The 21,136-nt window shown below is 37.9% G+C and overlaps 1 protein-coding gene and 1 long non-coding RNA gene across 3 annotated transcripts in view; one reads left to right on the top strand and one right to left on the bottom strand.

Moving 5' to 3' along the window:
• The window catches only part of STARD3NL (STARD3 N-terminal like), a 55,815-nt gene extending 54,194 nt beyond the window's left edge, over window positions 1-1,621 (bottom strand). The window contains exons 1-2 of one of the 2 annotated variants that reach the window (XM_025449404.3): window positions 1,407-1,595; window positions 648-704 (exon numbers count right to left, since the gene is read on the bottom strand). The gene's annotated coding sequence lies outside the window, so the exon portion shown is untranslated. Of the gene's footprint in view, window positions 1-647; window positions 705-1,406 lie in introns of both variants that reach the window. The other variant, XM_025449403.3, reaches the window with a different exon arrangement.
• Window positions 1,622-1,799: 178 nt separating this feature from the next.
• LOC112661434 (uncharacterized) overlaps window positions 1,800-21,136 on the top strand; it is a 60,250-nt gene continuing 40,913 nt past the window's right edge. Inside the window, exons 1-2 of the long non-coding RNA XR_003137692.3 lie at window positions 1,800-2,292; window positions 4,148-4,269. This is a non-coding gene — a long non-coding RNA (uncharacterized LOC112661434). The remainder of the gene's footprint in view (window positions 2,293-4,147; window positions 4,270-21,136) is intronic.

Here is a 21,136-nt window from a genome sequence, read left to right on the forward strand (position 1 = left end):
GATTACCATACCTAAATTCCCTCCTACTCTCCCACATCCCAGTCACATTCTATCCTCTTATCCTGAACTATTTCTTCTACCATTTATCATTACCTAAAACTGTCATTTTCGTTTACATGTTTATTGTGTCTCCACCAAAATGGAAGGTCTTTAAGGATGTAAATTTTTCAGCACTTAATCCTCAACGTCTTCAGGCAAAATGCGGCAGAGATGAGGTACTCGTCTGATAAACTTGTTCAAAGAATAAATTCAAATGATTAAAATGGCCATCCTGTGAACATCAGGAAGGAAAAGTCCCCCCAAAAGTGACTTCAATTCCATTTTTAATGCAGTTTTATGCAATAATGCAGACTTAAAAGTCCAATGTTTTCGACAGCAAGATTTAAAGGGAATGATTTTTTTATGAAAAGAAGAAAACATCATATATGTATGCATATATTGTGTAGTGCACATTTTTCACTTTATGGGCATGAATCCATCAATAAAGCAAAGGTAATGAAAGTTTTATTTTTTGAGATCCAGCTTTTAGAAAGAGAGGGTATATAGATGGGAATGATCTTTCAGAGCCCTTCTCAACAAAGATTCTAAGGGAAACCATCTGAACTAGTTCCAGTATATTTGAGGGATTGGACCTGTTAGTTTGTTACCTTGCTAAACTTATCCAAACTATTAACTGAGTCAAGTGATGAATTCAGTGATTCCATCTGTGAAATAGAAGACAAATGACATGGTGAATAACTGGCGCATTAATGGAAGGGTAAGAAAAGCTCCACAATGTTAACCCATATTTGAACAAAAGAGAGGGGAGGGAAAAAAAAATATCTCTTTGTAGAAAATCCTCAACAAAAATCATCATGCTACTGAGATTTCAAAATATGGCCGGATACCATGGGTGGGCAAGGCAGTGAAATGAAACTACCACCACGACACCCATAACTTGTGCTTTAATTTCTAAAATTTTTGAACACAGATTGTCTTAAATGAGTAAAAGAGGCCAGGGACCGTCCCGGCCTGCAGAGCCCAGGCGTCGCCCTAGTCTCCCTTCCTGGTAACTCTGGAGGGCCCCGGGCGGGAGGGTGGGGCGGGACCCCAGCGGGGGCTCCGGAGGGTGAGGGATGCAGACCTCACTGCCTGCATCCAGCCCCGCATCCCGGCCCGGGCGCCCAAACGAGGTGGGGCTCTGCAATCTGCAACTTCACCCGTGCATCCTTTACGAACAGCCGAGCCCCTCCTCCTCCCTCCTCCTCCCGGAGGACCGCGCAGCGCTCCGCAAACGCCCCGACGCTCGGGCTCCGGCCTCCGTCCGCGCGGTCTCCCGCGAGCTCCCAGCAGGTCATCTGACCCCCGCCCCCCCGGTGACTCAGTTTTCCAATCTGTCAAATAGGGTCACGGGAAACCCAGCCTACCTTATCGGGGGGCTTCGGGCCGGCCGCCCCAGGCTGGCCCGGGAACAGCGGTTCCGTGATTGCGCCCGCGGGAGCCCCAGCGGGCGGAGGGGCGGGGCTTGGCGGGGCGGGACCGGGGAACCGAGCCCCGCAGCCGACGCGCAGCCCACCGCCCGCCGTCAGCCACCCCCGGTCCTCCTCCAGAGCCCGGCCCGTGACGTCAACACGCTGACGTCGACGCACAGAGGCCCCTCTCGCCAGGGGGACCGCAGACGGGGCGGGGGCGGGGGCGGGGCCGTCACAGAGCCGGCGATTGGCGGGAACGTCTGTCGATCACTCGCTGCCCAATAGGCGGCGCGGATCCGGGGGAAAGGGGCGGGCTGGCCTGCCCCGAGGGGAGGGTGGGAATCTGGCGTCCGGACCCTGAGAGCGCGGAGCTGCTCGGACCTGATGGTCGCCGCGCGCCGCTGGGTGAAGCGGCCGCTTCCCCTTTTTCGGGGATTCTGCTTCTTGGGCTTTCCTACAGTGTCTCGGTGGGGATTGAGGTTCCAGTTCGCGGAAAATGGTCCTGGCCTGGATTTCGGGGCCCCTGGCACGTCGCACCGAGCGCTCCGGGAGGCAAAAGTGGGACCTTCCGCCCCTGAGCGCGGGCCCGCGGCCGCGGTGACCCAGGTCGGCCCCGGCTGGGCGGCCTCGCTCTGCGCCCCGCGGCGGGGCTGGCGCCCGACCTCCGTGTCGTCACGCTTAATTATCCTCGTCTTCTGCTTTCCCACGAGATGGAGCGCCTTTCAATTACCTTTTAAGTCCTAATTGAACTTTTTTTTTTTTTTTTTTTTACCAAAAAGATGCTACATTTAAAGAAGAAAGGCCTAGAGTGAAAATTCTTCGGCTTCCAGGCCCTCCCGCGGTCAGTTCGCCTATTGGAGGGAACCCGTGTTGTTCTCTGGATGGATAGGCTTCCAAAGGCACCCTAAGTGCTGCTATTAGTTATTAAGTTACACATAATAATGGGCACGTTGCAAATTGGGCTGAAATCCTTTTCCGCCGCTAGTTACAAACCCGGTCCCTATAGGAGGACACCTAGTTCCCATGCATTTGCATATGTGTAGGGTTCCCCCCCCCCCACCATCAACATTACATCCTTGGGATTTTTCCGTATTATATATAAACCTTCCTCTTTTTTTTTTTTTTTTTTTTTTGGAATACTGCATGGTAGTCCTCGGAACTAATAGATACAATTTATGATTTCCTTATTCATTCATTCCTTGAATATGTACTTGGTTTCTTTATTTTCCATTGGAAGCGTTGCTACTGGGTGTTAATGCTATCTGTTGGCAAATTGAACTACAATTAAAAAAAAAAAAAAGCGTTGCTACATTCCACCTAAGTTCATGCTCCTTTTTGTGACCCACATCCAAGTGTTCTCTAGGGTAGAAATACTAGCAGGTCGGGGTGCTGCATGGAGAATGTACATTTTAAATCCCCATGGTGGGTTCTCTTCATTTGCTCCTTTAAGTAGCTGTTACAACTTAGCATTCCTACCCGTAGTATATGATGAGCAACTCCCTGCACCCTTGCTAAAATTGAAAAAATAAAATTAAAAAAAAAATTCTGAGATGATCAGTGTGAAAAAAAAGTTTTGAGGGATGACACATGTGCAAAAGAAGTGCACTGATCATGAGTGTATGTCTTGGTAGGAAAATGAGTGATCTTGTGTAAGCATCTCCTAGGCTAAGATTTTAAAGGTTTACCAGAAATATAGAATCTCTCCTCATACTTGTCACAGTCATTGTTCTACAGATGAATAGCTACTATTGCAAAATTTTCCACCAAAATTAGTTTTGGCTGCCTGAACCTTTGTAAATGGACAACAGATAGTATGTACTCCCCCATGGCTCTTTTAGCTCAACAATATGCTTGTAATACTGATCCGTGTTTAAAAAGGTAGTAGTTTATTTTCGTTTTTGTATACGCTTCCAAAGTTTCTCCATTGATTTTAATATTGCTTGACATTAGGTTGTTTGAAGTTTGCAGTGGCTACAAGTGATACTGCTATGAATATTCTTGTCCATCTCTGTTGATGCACCTAGTTACCCATCTGATTTTGGCATATACCTGGGAGTAGTGTTACTGTGCCACAGGATATGCATATATTCACTATTAGTAGACCCTGGCAATTAGTGTTTTGGCTTGCCAATTTACAACTCACTAGTAGTGAGTAAAAATTCCAGTTGCTCAACATCTTTGTTGACGCTTGATATTCTCAGTTTTGTTTTGTGCTCATCCTCTTTTTTCTTTGTTTTCAGTTTTATTGAGACAAATTGAACATACAAAAAAGTTGTGTGTGTGTAATGTCTAAATCGTAATGAGTTTAGACAGTATGCATATACATGATACCATCACCACAAACAAGATAATAAACATATCCATCATCACCAAAATATTTCTTGTGCCCCCTTGATTTTGTTGCTTTTTGTTTCTACCCTGTAAGAGAACATAGCATGAGCTCTACCCTCTTAACAAGTTTTTAAGTGCACAGCACCCTATTATTAACTATGAGTTCTGTGTTGGACAGCAGATCTCTAGAATTTATTCATTTTGTACTATAACTTTGTAACCATTACAAAATTCCCCATTTTCCCATCTCCCATCTTCTGGCAACCACCATTCTAGTCTCTGCATCAATGAGTTTGACTATTCCAGACTCTTCATATAAGTGGAATCATGCAGCATTTGTTCCTCTGTGACTGACTTATTTCCAGGCATGTTTTCCATGATGATACAATGTCTCCTGTTCCTCACACCAAACCTCATGAAAACCCCAAACCGGGCTAGTCTTCAGTGTCTGCCCTGAGGATAATCATCACGAGGGGACCACAAGCAGGTAAGAGGTACTGTGGTAAGTGTGGGTCACTTTCTACTCCTTTCTGCCTGCCGCCCCTCTTAGCCCCCACCTCAGACTTCCCTAGACCTGGCACCTAAACCTAAAAGTTTCTCTGTAGCCGCCCCATTCAGGTTCCAGGGACCCATGTTTGCCTAGATGTCCAGGATAAGTCTTGGCCCTGGATTTTGTAGTCCACAAATCCCTAGGAATTGTCTGAGCAAGACAGATGCTATAAAGGAAGAGTGATGTTTGAACCTAAGTGAGACAACGTCAGAGTAAGAACTTGTCTCTGGTTCTGCAACTGGCCTTTCACATGACTTTTAGGTAATCAAAACTACAAAATGCAATCATTTGTGACCCGAGTAAGTTTTTAAGGCCAGAAATGCATGGATTATCTCTTTAGCTTTTGGCTTAAAGCAATTATTACTTAGATGAAAGGATATTTAAAATGAAAAATGGGGCAGCCCGGGTGGCTCAGTGGTTTAGCGCCGCCTTCAGCCCAGGGCCTGATCCTGGAGACCCAGGATCCAGTCCCAAGTCGGGCTCCCTGCATGGAGCCTACTTCTCCCTCTGCCTGTGTCTCTGCCTCTCTCTCTCTCTCTCTCTGGTCTCTCATGAATAAATAAATAAAATCTTTTAAAAATGATAAAACTTAATCCAGAATATTCCCTTCTACTTTTTAAATGCTTGAAAAATGCACAATATTTTCTAAGTCTATCCATGATGTCACAAGTGATAGAATTTCCTTCTTTTTTAAAAGCTAAATAACATTTTATTTATGCATACGCCACATTGTCTTTACTCATTTATCTGTTGATGGCAATTTGGATTATTTCTGAATCATGACTGTTGTGAATCATGCTGCAATAAACATGGCAGTGCAGATAACTCTTTGAGATCCTTATTTCAATTTAGATATGTACCCAGGAATGGAATTATTGGATCATATGGTAGAAGAAATAGAAAATATAAACAGACTAATAGATAAGCAAGGAAATTGAATCAGTAATCAAAAACTTCCTAACAATGAAAAGCCCAGGACCAGAAAGCTTCACTGGTGAACTCTACCAAACATGTAAAAGATTAACATCAATCCTTCTCACACTCTTCCAAAAAATTAAAGAGAAGCAACTCATTGTACAAGCCCTGCATTACACTGATATCAAAACCAGAAAAAAAGACACTACAAGAAAAGAAAATTGCAGCTCCATATCTCTGATGAACATAGATGCAAAAATCTATAAAAAAGAATGCTCAGTGTAAAAATTTGTGACAAATATTCTAGCAAACAGTTCAATGGCATATTAAAAGGATCATATACCACAATAAAATAGAATTTATTCCTGGGATGCTGAAATGCAATCAATAGATGTTTATTGATCATATCATAAAAATCATTATTATCTCAATAGATGCAGAAAATGTATTTGACAAAATTCAACATCACTTTAGGTTAAACATCTCAAATTAGGTATAGTAAGAATTCATTCAACATAATGAAGGCCACATATGAGAAGCCCACAGCTAACCTCCTGCTCAGTGGTGGAAAACTAAAACCTTTTCCTCTAAAATCAGGAATAAGACAAAAGTGCCCTTTCTCACCACTTCTATTCAACATAATACTGGAAGTCCTAGTAAAAACAATTAGAAAAGAAAAAGAAATAAAAGACATCCGAGTTGGAAAAGAAGTAAATTGTCTGTTTGCGGATTATATGATCATATATATATAACCCTAATAATTACACACACACACACACACACCTATTAGAATGAATAAGTGAATCTAGGAAAGTTGCAGGGTATAAAAATCAACATAGAAAAATCAGTTGCATTTCCATACAGTAACAATGAACTATCCGAAAAGGAAATTAGGAAAACGTTCTCAGGTACCTTAGTATCAAAAATGATAAAATATTTAGGAGATGAAAGATTTGTACACTGAAAATAATATACTAGTGAAACAAAGAAAGCACAAATAAGTGGGAAGAGTTTTCATTCATGGATTAGAAGGCTTAATATTATTAGAATGTCCATACTACCAAAACTATATATTCAGTTCTATTCCCATCAAAATTCAAATGGCATTTTATACAGAGATAGAAAAATAATCCTAAAATTTATGTTCAACAACAAAACGCCCAGAATATCCAAAGCAACCTTGAGAAAGAAGAACAAAGCTGGAGACATCACACTTCATGATTTCAAAATATATTACAAAGCGGCCATAGTTAAAACAGTATGATACTGCCATGAAAAGACTCATAAACTAATAGAGCATACTAGAGAGCCTGAAAATAAACCCACACATATATAGGCAACTAATCTTCAACAGTGGTATCAAGAATACACAGTGGGAAAAGGCTAGTGTCTTCAGCAAATGGAGTCAGGAACACTAGATATCTGCATGTAAAAATATGAAAATAAACTACCTCAAAACACACACAAAAATAAACTGAAATAAGATTAAAGCTTTAAACAGAAGACCTGAAATTGTAAAACTTCCAGGTGAAAACCTTCAGGACACTAGTCTTGGTAATGATTTCATGGGTATATGGATTGGACATCTAAAAGACAGGAAACAAGCAAAAGTAGAACTAAAACAAACAAAAGCTTCTTCACAATAAAAGGGAAAAACAGAATGGAAAGGCAGCCTAAAAATGGAAGAAAATATTTGCAAACCACGTATCTGATAAGAGGTTAGCCCCTCTCCCCATAACATATATATGAGGAACTCCTACGACTCTCTGACAAAGAAAACAAAAACAAATAGCCCGGTTGAAAAAGAGACAGGAGACTTGAATAGCTATATCTCCAAAGAAGACTCATTAAATTGGCCAACATATATATGAAAAGGTGCCTAACATCACTAATCAGAGAAATGCAAGTCAAAATCATTAAGATATACACCCCACACCAGTTGGGATTGAAATGAACAAAAGATGGCAAATATTGACAGAATGTGGAGAAGTTAGAATTCTTGTACACGGTGGGGATGTAAAATGGTACAGCCACTATGGAAAACAGCATGGAAGTCTGTTATACAGAATGTTATACATTCTGGTGCATACGTAGAGGAATCACATTGTAGGTTTAATTTGCATTTCCTGGATGACAAAGAGTTTAGCACTTTTTCATATGTCTATATGCCACTTGTTCAAGTCTTTTGCCCAATTTAAAATTAGACTGTGTCAATTATTTCTAGGAGATTTTTCTATATTTTAGGTATGAGTCCTATGTCAGATATATGTATTATGTATCTTTTTCTCACTTTGTGACTTACTTTATAATTATAAAATATTCATTTTACTAGAATGTACAACAAATTAATATTTTTTCTAGTTTCTGGAAAATTCAAGGACTTTAGAACATAAATTTCATTTACCCAACTCCTGATTTGGGGGCAATTGTTGTCATGCATTTTAAATTCTATTAAATTGAAAAACCCAGCAAAATATTATTATGTAGAGAGAAATTTAGATTTATCCATATATTTTTCCTTTACTCTCTCTTTTATTACTTTTGGCTTTTCTGACATTACATTTGAATTTTTTGTGCTCTTTGTTAAACAGTTTTAGAGTATGTCTGCTGATTTGCTAATGATGACATCCTGGCTATCTAAGATGATATACCTATGCTGTCTCTCCTGGCTGTTTTGGTGACTCTCTGATGCAACTGTTTTCTTTTCAAACTTAATCCAGCATTGTGGTTATTCTTGGTAGGAAGTTGGTTTGATACCAAATAGTAAATTATAGCTCAAAATGGATCATGTATGTTGACAGGTGTGGATAATATTATTTTGGTGTCCCTTAGCCTAGAATAGTGATGTGCACCACAAGAAAAATATTTGGAAAGACATAGGTGAAAAAGGTGGAGTAGGCAGCTCCAATAACTTACTCGTCCACAGAAACATTAAAAAATTAAGCAAAAACTGTCAAAATCAACTCTCTCAGAAGTCTGGAAAACAGACAAAAGTTTACAATACAAACATGTGTTGAATCAAAGAAAAGGCAACTGTGTAATGGTAAAATAGTTTGGGTTGTTTTTACTTGCCCTCAACCAGGCCCCTTCAGGTTCTGTAGTGGTCTTGAAGATGGGAGCCTGTGTTCCCAGTGTGGGACTCTGGTCCCTGGGTAGGAAAAGAACAGACAGGAATAGAAGGTATCCAGATTGGAAAGCGAGAAGTAAAACTATAGATATTCACAGATAGTATAACCCTATAAATAGAAAATCCAAAGAATTTTTTTTAAAACCCTACTAGAGCTAATAAATAAATTTAGCAAAGTTGCAGATACCACATCAACACAAAAAAATCAAATGTGTCTCTGATCAGGTGTTTCTCTACACTAGCATAAACAGTGAGAAAATGGAATTAAGAAAACAATTCCATTTACATTCACATAAAAAAAGCTAGGAATGAATTTAACTAATGAACTGAAAGGCTTATATACTGGAAACCATAAGACATTGCTGAAAGAAATTTAAGAACTAAATAAATGGAATGACATCTCATGTTCATAGGTAGTATTTCTCAAAGCTCTCTACAGATTCAGTGCAATCTCAACCAAAATGTCAATACCATTTTTTTAGAAAGGGAAAAGCTGATCTTCCAATTCATATAGAATTGCAAGGGGCTCCAAATAGACAAATCAGTCTTGAAAAAGAAGAACGAAGAGGGGAATTCATACTTTTTGGTTTTAAAACTTAGAACAAGGCTACAATAATCAAAACCATGTGATGCTGGAATGGAGACATATGGAGCAATAGAATAGAATTGAGAGTCCAGAAATAAACCCCAAAATCTATAGCAAAGTGATTTTCAACAAAGATGCCGATAGCATTTAATAGGGTAAAGAACAGTCTCTTCAACAAATCATGCTGGGACACCTGGACATACATATGCAAAAGAATAAAATTGGACTCCTACCTCACTGGTGTGTCAAAAATTATCTCAAGAGGAGGCAATAATCTAAATATAAGAGCTAAAACTCTTAGAAGAAAACATAGGGGTAAATCTTTATGTCCTTGGATTTAGCAGCGGATTCTTAGCTTTGATAATAAAAGTGTGAAAAACAACAAAAATAGATAAAATGGAGCAGCCCAGGTGGCTCAGCAGTTTAGCGCCACCTTCAGCCCAGGGCGTGATCCCAGGGTCTCGGGATCAAGTCCCACGTCAGGCTCCGCGCATGGAGCCTGCTCTGCCTGTGTCTCCGCCTCTCTCTCTCTCTCTCTCTCTCTCTCTCTCTCTCTCTGTGTCTCATGAATAAATAAATAAAATCTTTTAAAAAAATAGATAAAATGGACTTCCTCAAAATTAAAAACTTATGTGCATATATCAAGAAAGTGAATAACATATCAAGAAAGTGAAAGCCTGCAGAATGAGAGAAAATATTTGCAATAATGTATCTGATAAGAGGCTGGTATCCAGATTATATAAAGAACTCCCATGACTAAACAACAAAAGACAAACAAAAAAAAAATAGGCAAAGGACATGGATAGACATTTATTCAAAGTAAATCTACAATTGGCCAATAAGACATGAAAAGATGCTTAATATCCATCATTAATTTTAGTAAAATGAAATCAAAATCACAGTGAAGTACCACTGCATACCCACTAGAATGACAAATAAAACAAGAACAACCCCCCCCCAATAAAAATGGAAAATAAAAGTATTAGGAAAGATATGGAAAAATTAGAACCCTTGTCCATTGTTGCTGGGAGTGTAAAATGACATGGTTTTTATGAAAAACAGTTTGGCATGCCTCAAAAAAGTTATATATAGATATAGTATGACCCAACATTTCAACTTATAGGTGTATAAACAAAATAATAAAAACAAGTCAGATCAATACATATACATGCATATTCACAGCAGCACTATTCGCTATAGCCAAGAGGTGGAAAGAGCTAAAAAGAACACATCAATGAGTAAATGGGTATGCAAAATTTGGTATACACACACAATGAAATAATATTTAGCCATAAAAAGAATAAAGTATTGAAACATGCTACAGTTTGAATGAACCTTGAAAACATTATGCTAAGTGAATAAAATCAGACACAAAAGATTGTATGATACCACTTATATGAAATGTCCAGAATAGGTAAATCCATAGAGAGAAAGTACATTTATGCTTATCAAGAGAGGGTGATAGAATGGGAGCAAAGCAAGTGCTTGAGGGATAAGAGGTTTTCCTTTGGAGTGGTGCAAATGTTTTAGAACTCTATAGACATGGTGATTGTACAACGTGGAATGCACTAAATAAATGCCACTGAGTTGTTTACTTAAAAATGTTAATTATGTTATGTGAATTTCACTTCAGTTTAAAAAATAGCAATTTTCTAACCTCTCCCTGCCCAAAGAAAAATGGTTAAAAGAATTTTCTTCTTTCCCCAAATCCCATGGATTTGAGGTAATGAAGAGACAGACCTATAGCTGTTTTAAATAGGGAAGAATTATCTAAATTACAGTATTCTACTTAAGCTATATAAGTGTAAAAATAGAACAACACAGAAAATTCTGTCATTATATGCCCAACTTATCTGCCCTCCTCCTCCAACTTTCCATTTGGCTAGCTACACCTTTTTTCTGTTCTAGATCAGGTCAGGGGCTTAGAAATGTTTGTTGAGGCAGCCCCGGGGGGCTCAGAGGTTTAGTGCCTGCCTTCGGCCCAGGGCATGATCCTAGAGACCCGGGATTGAGTCCCACCTCGGGCTCCCTGCATGGAGCCTGCTTCTCCCTCTGCCTGTGTCTCTGCCTCTCTCTGTGTCTCTCATGAATAAATACATAAAATCTTTCAAAAAAAAAGAAATATTTGTTGAATGATGACACAATGAATAAGCATTTTACAATGTTCAGGCAGTACAATGCTGCTGTTTAATCTGTCCTCTATCCTGCCACTAGGTAGTCTCTATGGGATATAAGGAAAGCCTGCAGGCTTGCAGTAATGTTTATAATGGAAATCAGTAAAATACATCAGTATGGATTAGAAAGGAAGTAATGAATATGTATGTAAGCTATTAAAGAAATAGAATGGACAAGATTTGACTATTGTCTTTATTTGGAAAAATGGGAAAATAAAAATTGGGAAGAGGGGAATGGTTAGAGAATTTCACTATTCGGAATTTAGGAGGAAAGCTAGATTGGACAGGGTCTGTGTTCTAGCCTCTCTTTTGAACATTTTGTGTTTGAAATAGGTATGCTTCATTTGGAATTGTGTGTCTTGTGTGTCTTTATAATCTAGATTACAAACCTAGAGAGTTCAAGGGCACCTGGGTGGTTCAGTCAGTTGATTGTCCAACTCTTGGTTTTGGTGCAGGTTATGATCTCAGAGTCATGAGACTGAGCCTAGCTTGAAGATTCTCTCTCTCTGCCCCCACCCCCCACTCAGACTCTCTCCCTCTCTCCTCTTCCCTCAAATAAATAAATATTAAAATATGAATGTGTATATATATATATGTACATATACATAAGAGATTAATTGTAACTTGGATCTTAGGGAGTAAGTAATATAAAGCAGTAAAAAAGTAGGTGGAAAATGGAGAAGGATAAGCATTAGAGAAAAAAAATGGAGGTAGCAATGTGTGAGCAGCCTGAAGGTAGCCTTGACTGAATGGTACATGGAACAATAGGTCCTTTTATTATTTAAGCTGGTAAATCACTTTAGATTCTGAGAGAGGCTATGTTTGGTCCTATGATGACAAGAGGGATTAACACATTTTGTTCTGATGTTTTCACTTTATTATTTATTAGTTTGCAACTGCAAGAGTCTGGAGTTTATCTAAAAGGGGTATTTAGGAATCCTAGTATTTAGGAATTTGACAAAATTAGGAATTTGACAAATCACGAGTATAGATTACAGTTAAGTTCCCATAAAATACTACTACTGTATAAGTAAAAAAGTTAAAAACCTGGGATTGGAGGTTTCAATAAAAAAAAACACATACACACAACACCAACACCCCAATCCTGGAGAATGCAGTAGTGGATGGCTGTTGGGAAGGGCAGTATGTGTACTGTCCAAAGAGACATGGGCTCGGAGGCAAGTTGGGACAGTTGAGTCTGATCCAGGATAGACCTTAAATGTTAATTCACCCTTAAACAGAATGGAAATTCCTATAGAAATTATTGAAAAGACAACTTCATTTGTAGCAATTTAATTACTAGAAGTCAAGAAGACAAAGGAAAACATGATTTATGAGCCCAGAGCTAATGTTAGAACTTGATAGAATTTTGCCAACTCAAACCATCAGTGAATTTGGCCTTTCTCATCCTGTTCTCTCCTAATTTGAGGGATTTGGTTGCATCTTGGTGAAGCTGTTTAGCTCACCGCGGTCTCTCACGTAACAGGGACCACAACCCCAATGAGCATCCTCTTCTGCTCCAGAGTGAGTCAAGACAGCCAGGAAGGAGGCTCTCTTCTGCCACTGTGACTCATGGCACATGAGACTGAGCTGGTCCCCTGGGGTATGGAGCCACTGCACACCCCTCTTCCATGTGGACCTGATGTTAGCCAAGGCTGGGCAAACCACCAAATCCACATGTCAAATTAGGCCTCTGTCTTGCAAAGTTGCTAAGAAGTCATACAGAGTTCATTGGTTTATTCTTCCCAGTGATGTTTGTAAAGTTTTCACACAATGCTTATGTTGGCAGGAAGCAGCTCCTATAAGATTCTAGTGGTAACGTGAGGAAGGGCCAAAATAATGGCAGTATATGCAGGAAAGCAATGCTTACCGTTTTCAAAGAGGGTTTTCCAGTTTGCTTCTTTGACCTGTTGGGTTCTCCTAGTCTTTTTGTAAGGGCTGCCTTTCCATGTCACAACAAAGAAGTAAAGGCGTTGTTAGTAATTCTTAACTTTGGAAAGCACCATATTGATGTAAAATTTCTCCATAAAATTGTGCTATCCATAAAGAGGTTTAAAAGAAAAAAGAAAAAGAATACAGACAGAACTATAATGCTAACGTTCATGCTTGGTGAAATTCACTATCAGCAGAAACTGATCGAGTTAGTAAGGATTTGGGGTTGTTTTCCATTTAAAAATTATAGGGAAAAGAAGACTGGACGTACCTCATGCTCCCTTCCTTCCCCTTCTCCTCCACGTGTTGCTTCCTTCTTCCTCTTTTTGCTACAGAAAAAGGAAAAAAGAAAACACAGACTTCACACCTGGCTTCATTTTTGATGCTGCATATTGATAATTTCAAAAAAAAAGTTATTTCCCACGAGGTTCACTAATGTCTGGTTATAACAAAGTGGACAGTATTTAGGCAGACTCATTACCTGTACAAAATAAACGTACATAACCTGTTAATTCCAAATTCTGACTTTAAAAATCAGTAAGTGATATATAAATATATACTCCTTGCAAATAACTCTAATAGGACAGATGTAGAGTGCATGAAGAAGAAAAATCTTTCTTTTTTTTAAGATTTTATTTATTCACAAGAGACAGAAAGAGAGAGAAAGGCAGAGACACAGGCAGAGGGAGAAGCAGGCTCCCCAATGAGAAGGGAGCCCAATATGGGACTCCACTCCAGGACCCTGGGATCATGACCTGAGCCAAAGGCAGACGCTCAACCACTGAGCCACCCAGGTGTCCCATTTGATCTTTCAAATGATCCCCTTTTTAATCCATCCCCAAAGATGGCTGCTATTAATCACTTAGTATACAGCTTTTCTCTATATTAATATTAAGTACATTAGCATTTGAAACTAATATACTGGGCAGGCAAAACACATTGGATATACATTTAAAAGATCTTCATTTTCGTATTTCCTATTGTGTCTTTTATACAAGCTCAGTGGGAAATTTCTCTCTCTGCCAATAGGTTAAAACTGGGCATATCTATTTACTCTTCTGCTCCTTCCTAGTTAACTCTAAATTATAAATTATGGTCCTATCTTAGAAATTAGAATGCTAAACACTACATGTTGATCAGCACTTGAGTCTCCCAATCACAAACCATCCCTCCTTCCCCCAATCACAAACCATCCCATCCTTCCTTGTAATGACTGGGCTCATTACAAGTGGACCACCTGCTGCTAGAGAAAGGGTGCTCCTCTTCTCTCCTCTTTTTAGTACTTCTTTCCCTCTTACTGGCAGTGACCCACTCTAGTTGGAGCTAGAAGGATGGGAAATAGGGAAGAAAGAGAAATGGCTATGGGAGGTAGGTAGGAAAGTGTTAATTTTTATTGACCATGAAGGCTTCATGGTCTCTGGTCTTGGGTGTTTTGTATTATTTGAACTGTGGTTAAAAAAGTAAAAATTACCATCTCAGCCAATTTTAAGTGTACCCCATAGTGTTAACTATATTCACATTGTTGTGCAATGCTCTCTAGAACTTTATCATTTTGCGAATCTGAAACTCTGTACCCATTGAACAACAGCTCCCCATTTCCCCTTTCTAACAACCCTTGGCAACTACCATTCCACCCTCTGTTTGTATGAGTTTGACTACTTGAGATATTTTGTGTAAGTGGAGTCGTACACTATTTGTCTTCTTGGACTGACATATTTCACTTAGCATATTGTCCTTAAGGCCCATTTATGTTGTAGAATGTATCAAGATTTCCTTCTTTTTTAAGGATGAATAATATTTCATTATATATATATATATATATATATATATGGTACTTTTTTTTAAATCCATTCATTCTTCAATGGACACTTGGGTTGCTTCCTCCTTTTGGCTATTGTGAATTACGTTACAATGAACATGAGTATGCAGAGCATTATAATTCCTTGTCTCAATTCTTTTGGAAAAATACTGAGAAGTGGAATTGCTGGGTCTTATGGTGATTCTATTTTTAATTTTTTGAGAAACTTTACATTCCCACTAATAGTGCATAGGGTTCCAATTTCTCTACATCCTCACCAACATTTGTTATTTTCTGGGGTTTTTACTGATACTTCATTGCATTTTTCTAATGGTTGGTGATGGTTACTATTTTTTCATATCTTTGTTGGCCACTTGTTTATGTCTGTTTGGGTGCTTTGCACATTTTAAAATCAAGGTTTTGTTGTTGTTGTTGTTGTTGATTCATAGGAGTTCTTTTTATATTTTAGATATTAACCCCTTATCATACATATGATTTGCAAATATTTTATCCTCTATTTTGTACGTTGTCTTTTCACTCTGCTGATTACTTTTTTTGATGGAGAGAAGTTTTTTAGTTTGGTGTACACACATTTATCTATTTTTACTTTTGTGGCCTATGCATTTGGTGTCATATCTAAGAAATTATTGTCTAATCAATTGCCACAAAGTTATTCCCCTATGCTTTTTTTAATACAGTTTTACAGATTTATGTCTTACCTGTAGGTCTTTAATACATTTTTAGTCCATTTTCATGTATACTATAAGGTAAAGGTCCAATTTCATTCTTTTGCATGTTGTTCTGAACAACAAAGATTCACAACAGCCATGTTTTGGTTTTGAAAAGGAAAGAAAACATTGTTACTATTATAGAGACCTAATAGAAACAGAAGAGGAAAGGAATCTACATATAGGCAATAAATAAGAATGAGGCAAAGTTACATCAAATCAGCTACTTATGATATCCAACCTCATCAGCTGGGGAAGCCCCATGGAAACAGCCAGGCTGGAGTCCCAGTTGAGAAGCCTGGGTGGAGTATCCTCATGTCAAGTGAGACTTCCAACTGACCATCCCCATAAGGGCAATATTTATAGGCAAATGACAGGGTTTGAAGTTAAACATTTGTTTGCCTACGTGCAGTTTGGAGTGAGCTGCATTTCTATGTTATCACGGTTTTTATGTTTTCAAGTAGCCTGGACTATATGGATATGACTGCCCTCCCACATTCAATTCTGGAAGGCAAGCCCAGCCTGGAGCAGGAGATGTGAGACAAGATTTGTAGTTCTTTGCATCCAGAACAGAAGGTCCAGTTCTGACCTGGAGGCCAGATCATATGTTTTAAATAACCAGGCTCCCAAGATTACTCACACAGCATGAGTCTCACAACCATTTCTTAACCTGCCTATGAATATGGAGGTCCAGGTGGTCGGTTATGCCAGACCAATCACAGAAACATCCATATAGAACACATGTGAATACCTAGTTTTCCCAGCATCATTTGTTGAAGACTATTCTATTCCCATTGTGTGGTCTTGGCACCTTAGTCCAAGGTCATATGACCAAATGCATGAGGGTTTATTTCTAGCCCCTCTAGTCTGTTCTATTCGCCTGTATGTCTATCTTTATGTAGTACCACTATGTTTTGATAACTGTATAGTTTTGTAAGGTTTTGAAATGAAAGAAGTGTGAGGACTCCAACTTTGTTCTTTTCCAAGATTTATTTGGGGTGCTTTGAGATTGCATATGAATATTGAGATTTTTTTCTATTTCTAAAGAATTGTCATTGAGATTTTCATAGGGATTGCATTCAATATGTAGATTGTGGGATGACTGGGTGGCTCAGCGGTTGAGCATCTGCCTTAGGCCCAGGGCTTGATCCTGGAGCCCTGGGATCGAGTCCCACATCGGGCTTCCTGCATGGAGCCTGTTTCTCCCTCTGCCTATGTCTCTGCCTCTCTCTGTGTATCTCTCATGAATAAATAAATAAATACAATTGTTAAGAAAAATCTGTAGATTGCTTTGGGTAATATGGAGATTTCAGCAATATGAAGTCTTCCAATTCATAAACATATGATGCCTTTCCATTTATTTGTGTCTTCTTTAATTTCTTTTATCAATGCTTTGTAGTTTTAAGTGTACAAGTTTTTTTTTTTTTTTTTCCATCTTGGTTAAGATTATTTCTAAGTATTCTGTTCTTTTTAGGGCAGCCTGGGTGGCTCAGTGGTTTAGTGCTGCCTTCAGCCCAGGGTGTGATCCTGGAGACCCAGGATGGAGTCCCATGTCGGGCTCCCTGCAGGGAGCCTGCTTCTCCCTCTGCCTGTGTCTCTGCTTCTCTCTCTCTCTCTCTGTATCTCATGAATAAATAAATAAAATCTTAAAAAAAAAAAAAGAACTTACAAACTCTGTTCTTTTTAATTTTGTGGTTGTTTTCTTAATTTCCTTTCTGGATTGTTTATTGTTAACATATAGAAACACAACTGATTTGGGGGTATTGTTTTTACATCCCACTACTTTGCTGAATTTATTTCAACAGCGTTTGTATGTCTGTTATCTGTGTGTCTGTGTTTATTTTTTAGTTTTCTACGTATAAGCTCATGTCATTTGCAAACAGAGATGATCTTATTTCTTCCTTTCCAATTTCCATGTCTTTTTTTTTCTCCTGATCAATTCCTCTGGCTAGGATTTCTAGTACTATGGTGAATAGAAGAGATGAGAATGGCCATCCTTCTCTTGTTCCTTATCTGAGAGGAAAAACTTTCCGTTTTTCTCCATTGAGTATACTGTTGGATGTGGGCTTTTCTTATATGGCCTTAATTATGTGAAGTAATTTCCTTTGATTCCTGGTTTTATGAGTGTTTTATCATGAAATTGTGTTTAATTTTGCTGTATGATTTTTCATCAATTGAGATGATCATGTGGGGTTTTTTTCCCTTCATTTTGTTAATATAGTATACTAAATTGATTGGTTTTCATGTGTTGATCCATCCTGACATTTCAGGAATAAATCCCACATAGTCACTGTGGAATGCTTTTAATGTCCTGTTGAATTCAGTTTGCTAGTAATTTATTGAACATTTTTATACCAATATTAATCAAGGATATTTGCTTCTAGTTTTTTTTTCTCATAGTGTCTTTCTCTGGCTTTGGTTTCAGGGTAATGCTGGCCTCCTAAACTGAGTTTGGAAGTGTTCCTTCCTCAATTTTTTTGGAAGAGTTTGAAGAGTACTGGTGTTTTCTCCTGTAAATATTGGTAGAATTATCCAGAGAAGCCATCTGGTTCTGAGGTTTTCTTTTTTGGGAGATGTTTGATTACTGATTCAGTCTCCTTAGTGATTATAGGTCTGTTAGGAATTTTTTTCTCTATGAGTTGGTCTTGTTAGAGTCTATATTTCTAGTAATTTATCCATTTCTTTTAGATTACCCAATTTGTTTGTGTATAACTGTTCACAGTCCTTTTTACTTCTATGGCATCAGGTGTAATATCTCCTCTTTATTAATTTATTTTTTTACTTTTATTTTAATTTTTTTAGAGAGAAAGAGACCTTGCAAGTAGCAGAGGAAGGGCAGAGGGAGAGGGAGAGAGACTCTTAAGCAGACTCCACACCCAACACAGAGCCCTACATGGGGCTCCATCTCATGATTCTGAGATTATAACATGAGCCAAAACCAAGAGTTGGATGCTTAATCAACTGAGCCACCCAGGCACCTGTCTTTTATTTTTTATTTTATTTATGTGGGTCTTCTGTTTTTTCTCAGTCTAGCGGAGTTTGCCAATTTTGTTGGTGTCCTAAAAAAACAACTCTGTTTTGTCTTTTTCAATGTTACTCTATTTCATTTATTTTTCCTCTAATCTTTATTTCCTTCCTTCCACTAACATGGATTAAGTTTGTTTCTTTTTAGTCCTGAAGATGGAAAGTCAGGTTGTTGATTTGAGATATTTCTTCTTTTTTAATGTAATTGTTTACTGTTATAAACTTCCCTCTTAATACTGTTTTCACTGCATCCCTTAAGTTTTGGTATGGTGTTTTCTTTTATTCTTTGTTTCAGGATATTTTGTTCATTTTTGACCCATTGGATGTTTAAGAGTGTGTTAAGTTCTATGTATTTGTGAATTTTCCAGTTTTCTTTTTGCTATTGATTTCTAGTTTCATCTCATTGTGGCTGGAAAAGATCTTTGGCATGATTTAAGTCTTCTTAAATTTGTTAAAACTTGCTTTGTGGCCCAACATGTGATCTGTTGTGGAGAATGTTTCATGTGCAATTGAGAAGAATGTGTATTTAGCTGTCTTTGGGTATAATGTTGTATATACTTGTTAGATCTTATTGGTCTATAGTGTTATTCAAGACCTCTGTTTCCATATTGCTTTTCTGTCTGGTTATTTCAGCCATTTCATAATAAAGTCCTCTTTTAATATAGAGGACTGTTAAAATTTCCTTCTATAGTATATTGCTATTTCTTTCTTCAATTCTGTCAACTTTTTTCCTAAATATAAGGGAGCTCAGATGTTAAGTGCATATATTTATAATTCTTATATTTTCTGATGAATTGATCTTTTAATTATAATAAATTGTCCTTCCTTATCTCTTAAGACAGTTTCTGTCTTACCTATTTTATGTTATAATTACAGTCACCTCACCTATTTACTTTTTGCCCATTATGTATTTTCCTATCTTTCTGCTTTCAGCCCTATATGTGCCCTTAGATTTTAAAGTGAGTTTCTTATAGACATCATATAGATAGACCTTATGTTTTTCAACCCATTCAATAACTCTATATCTTTTTATTGGGAGCTTTGATCTATTTACATTTAAAGTAATTAACAATAGGGTAGGACTTATTATGGCCATTTGTTAGTGGTTTCCCATATGTCTTGTAACTATTTTGTCCATCTTTTTCTCTTACTACCTTCCTTTGTGTTTCATTTATATTTTTTTTGGTAGTTACATGCTTTGATCCCTTTCTCATTTCTTTTTATGTATCTTCTATAGTATTTTATTTGTGGTTACCATGGAGATTACAAAAAACATCTTAAAGTTATAACAATCCATTTTATTTTATTATTTTATTTATCTTTAATTTTAATTAAAGTATATTTAGCTTACAGTATTATATTGGTTTCAGGTGTACAATATAGTAATTCAACAATTCTGTACATTACTCGGGGCTCCTCAAGATAAAGTACTCTTAATCCTACTATTAATCCCCTCTACCTGCCCCCCTCTACATAACGATCTGTCTTAAACTGATAGCAATTTACCTTTAATTGCATACAAAAACTCTGTGTTTACATCTCTGTTCACTTTATGTTTTTGATGTAATAAATTACATTTTTATACTGTTTATCCATTAACATAGATTTATAGTTATTTTTAATGCCTCTGTCACTTAAAATCTGTGCCAGAATTAAAGGTGATTTATATGCTGACATTGAGGATTCTATGTTTGCCTATATGTTTCTCTTTACCAGAAAGTTTTATAATTGTGTAGGTTTTCAGATTGGTATCCAATGTCTTTTTGCTTCAACACAAAGAACTATTTTTTAGCATTTCTTGTAGGGCAGGTATTGGATCAGTGAACACCTTCTGCCCTTATTTGTCTAGGAAGGGCTTAATTTCTCTTTTATTTTTGAAAGGCAGCTTTGCCATTTTTCTTGTTTGGCAATTTTCTTCTTTCATCATATTGAATATATCATCCTAAGCCCTCTGGATTGCAAGATTTCTATTGAGCAATCCACTGATAATCTCATGAGAGCTCCCTTATATGGGATGAGTCACTTTTTTCTTGCTGCTTTCAACATTCTTTCTTTGAGACTTTTGACAATTTGCATGACCCTTTTTGTATTTATCCCATTTGGAGTTCCTTTTATTTCTTGAGCTTTTATATCCATTTTATTTCTCAAATTTGGGACATTTTTGGCCTTTATTTCTTCAAAGGACTCTTTGTTCCTTTCCCTGTCTCTTCTGTGACTCCCATAATGCATACATTACTCTTTTGATCATGTCCGTAAGTCCCTTGACTCCTATCACTTCTCATGCTTTTTTCTCTTATAATTCTGACATATAATTGTATATTATTTTTTATTGGAGTTCAATTTGCCAATATATAGCATATCACCCAATGCTCATCCCATCAAGTGGCCCCTCAGTGCCAGTCACCATCATCCCAACCCCTTGCCCGCCTCCCCTTCCACTACCCCTTATTTGTTCCCCAGTGTTAGGTCTGACTCATAATTTTAAATGACCTATCTTCATGTTCATTGTTTCTATCTCCT

The sequence above is a fragment of the Canis lupus genome, chromosome 18 (assembly GCF_003254725.2).
Source record: "Canis lupus dingo isolate Sandy chromosome 18, ASM325472v2, whole genome shotgun sequence".
Lineage (NCBI taxonomy): Eukaryota > Metazoa > Chordata > Mammalia > Carnivora > Canidae > Canis > Canis lupus.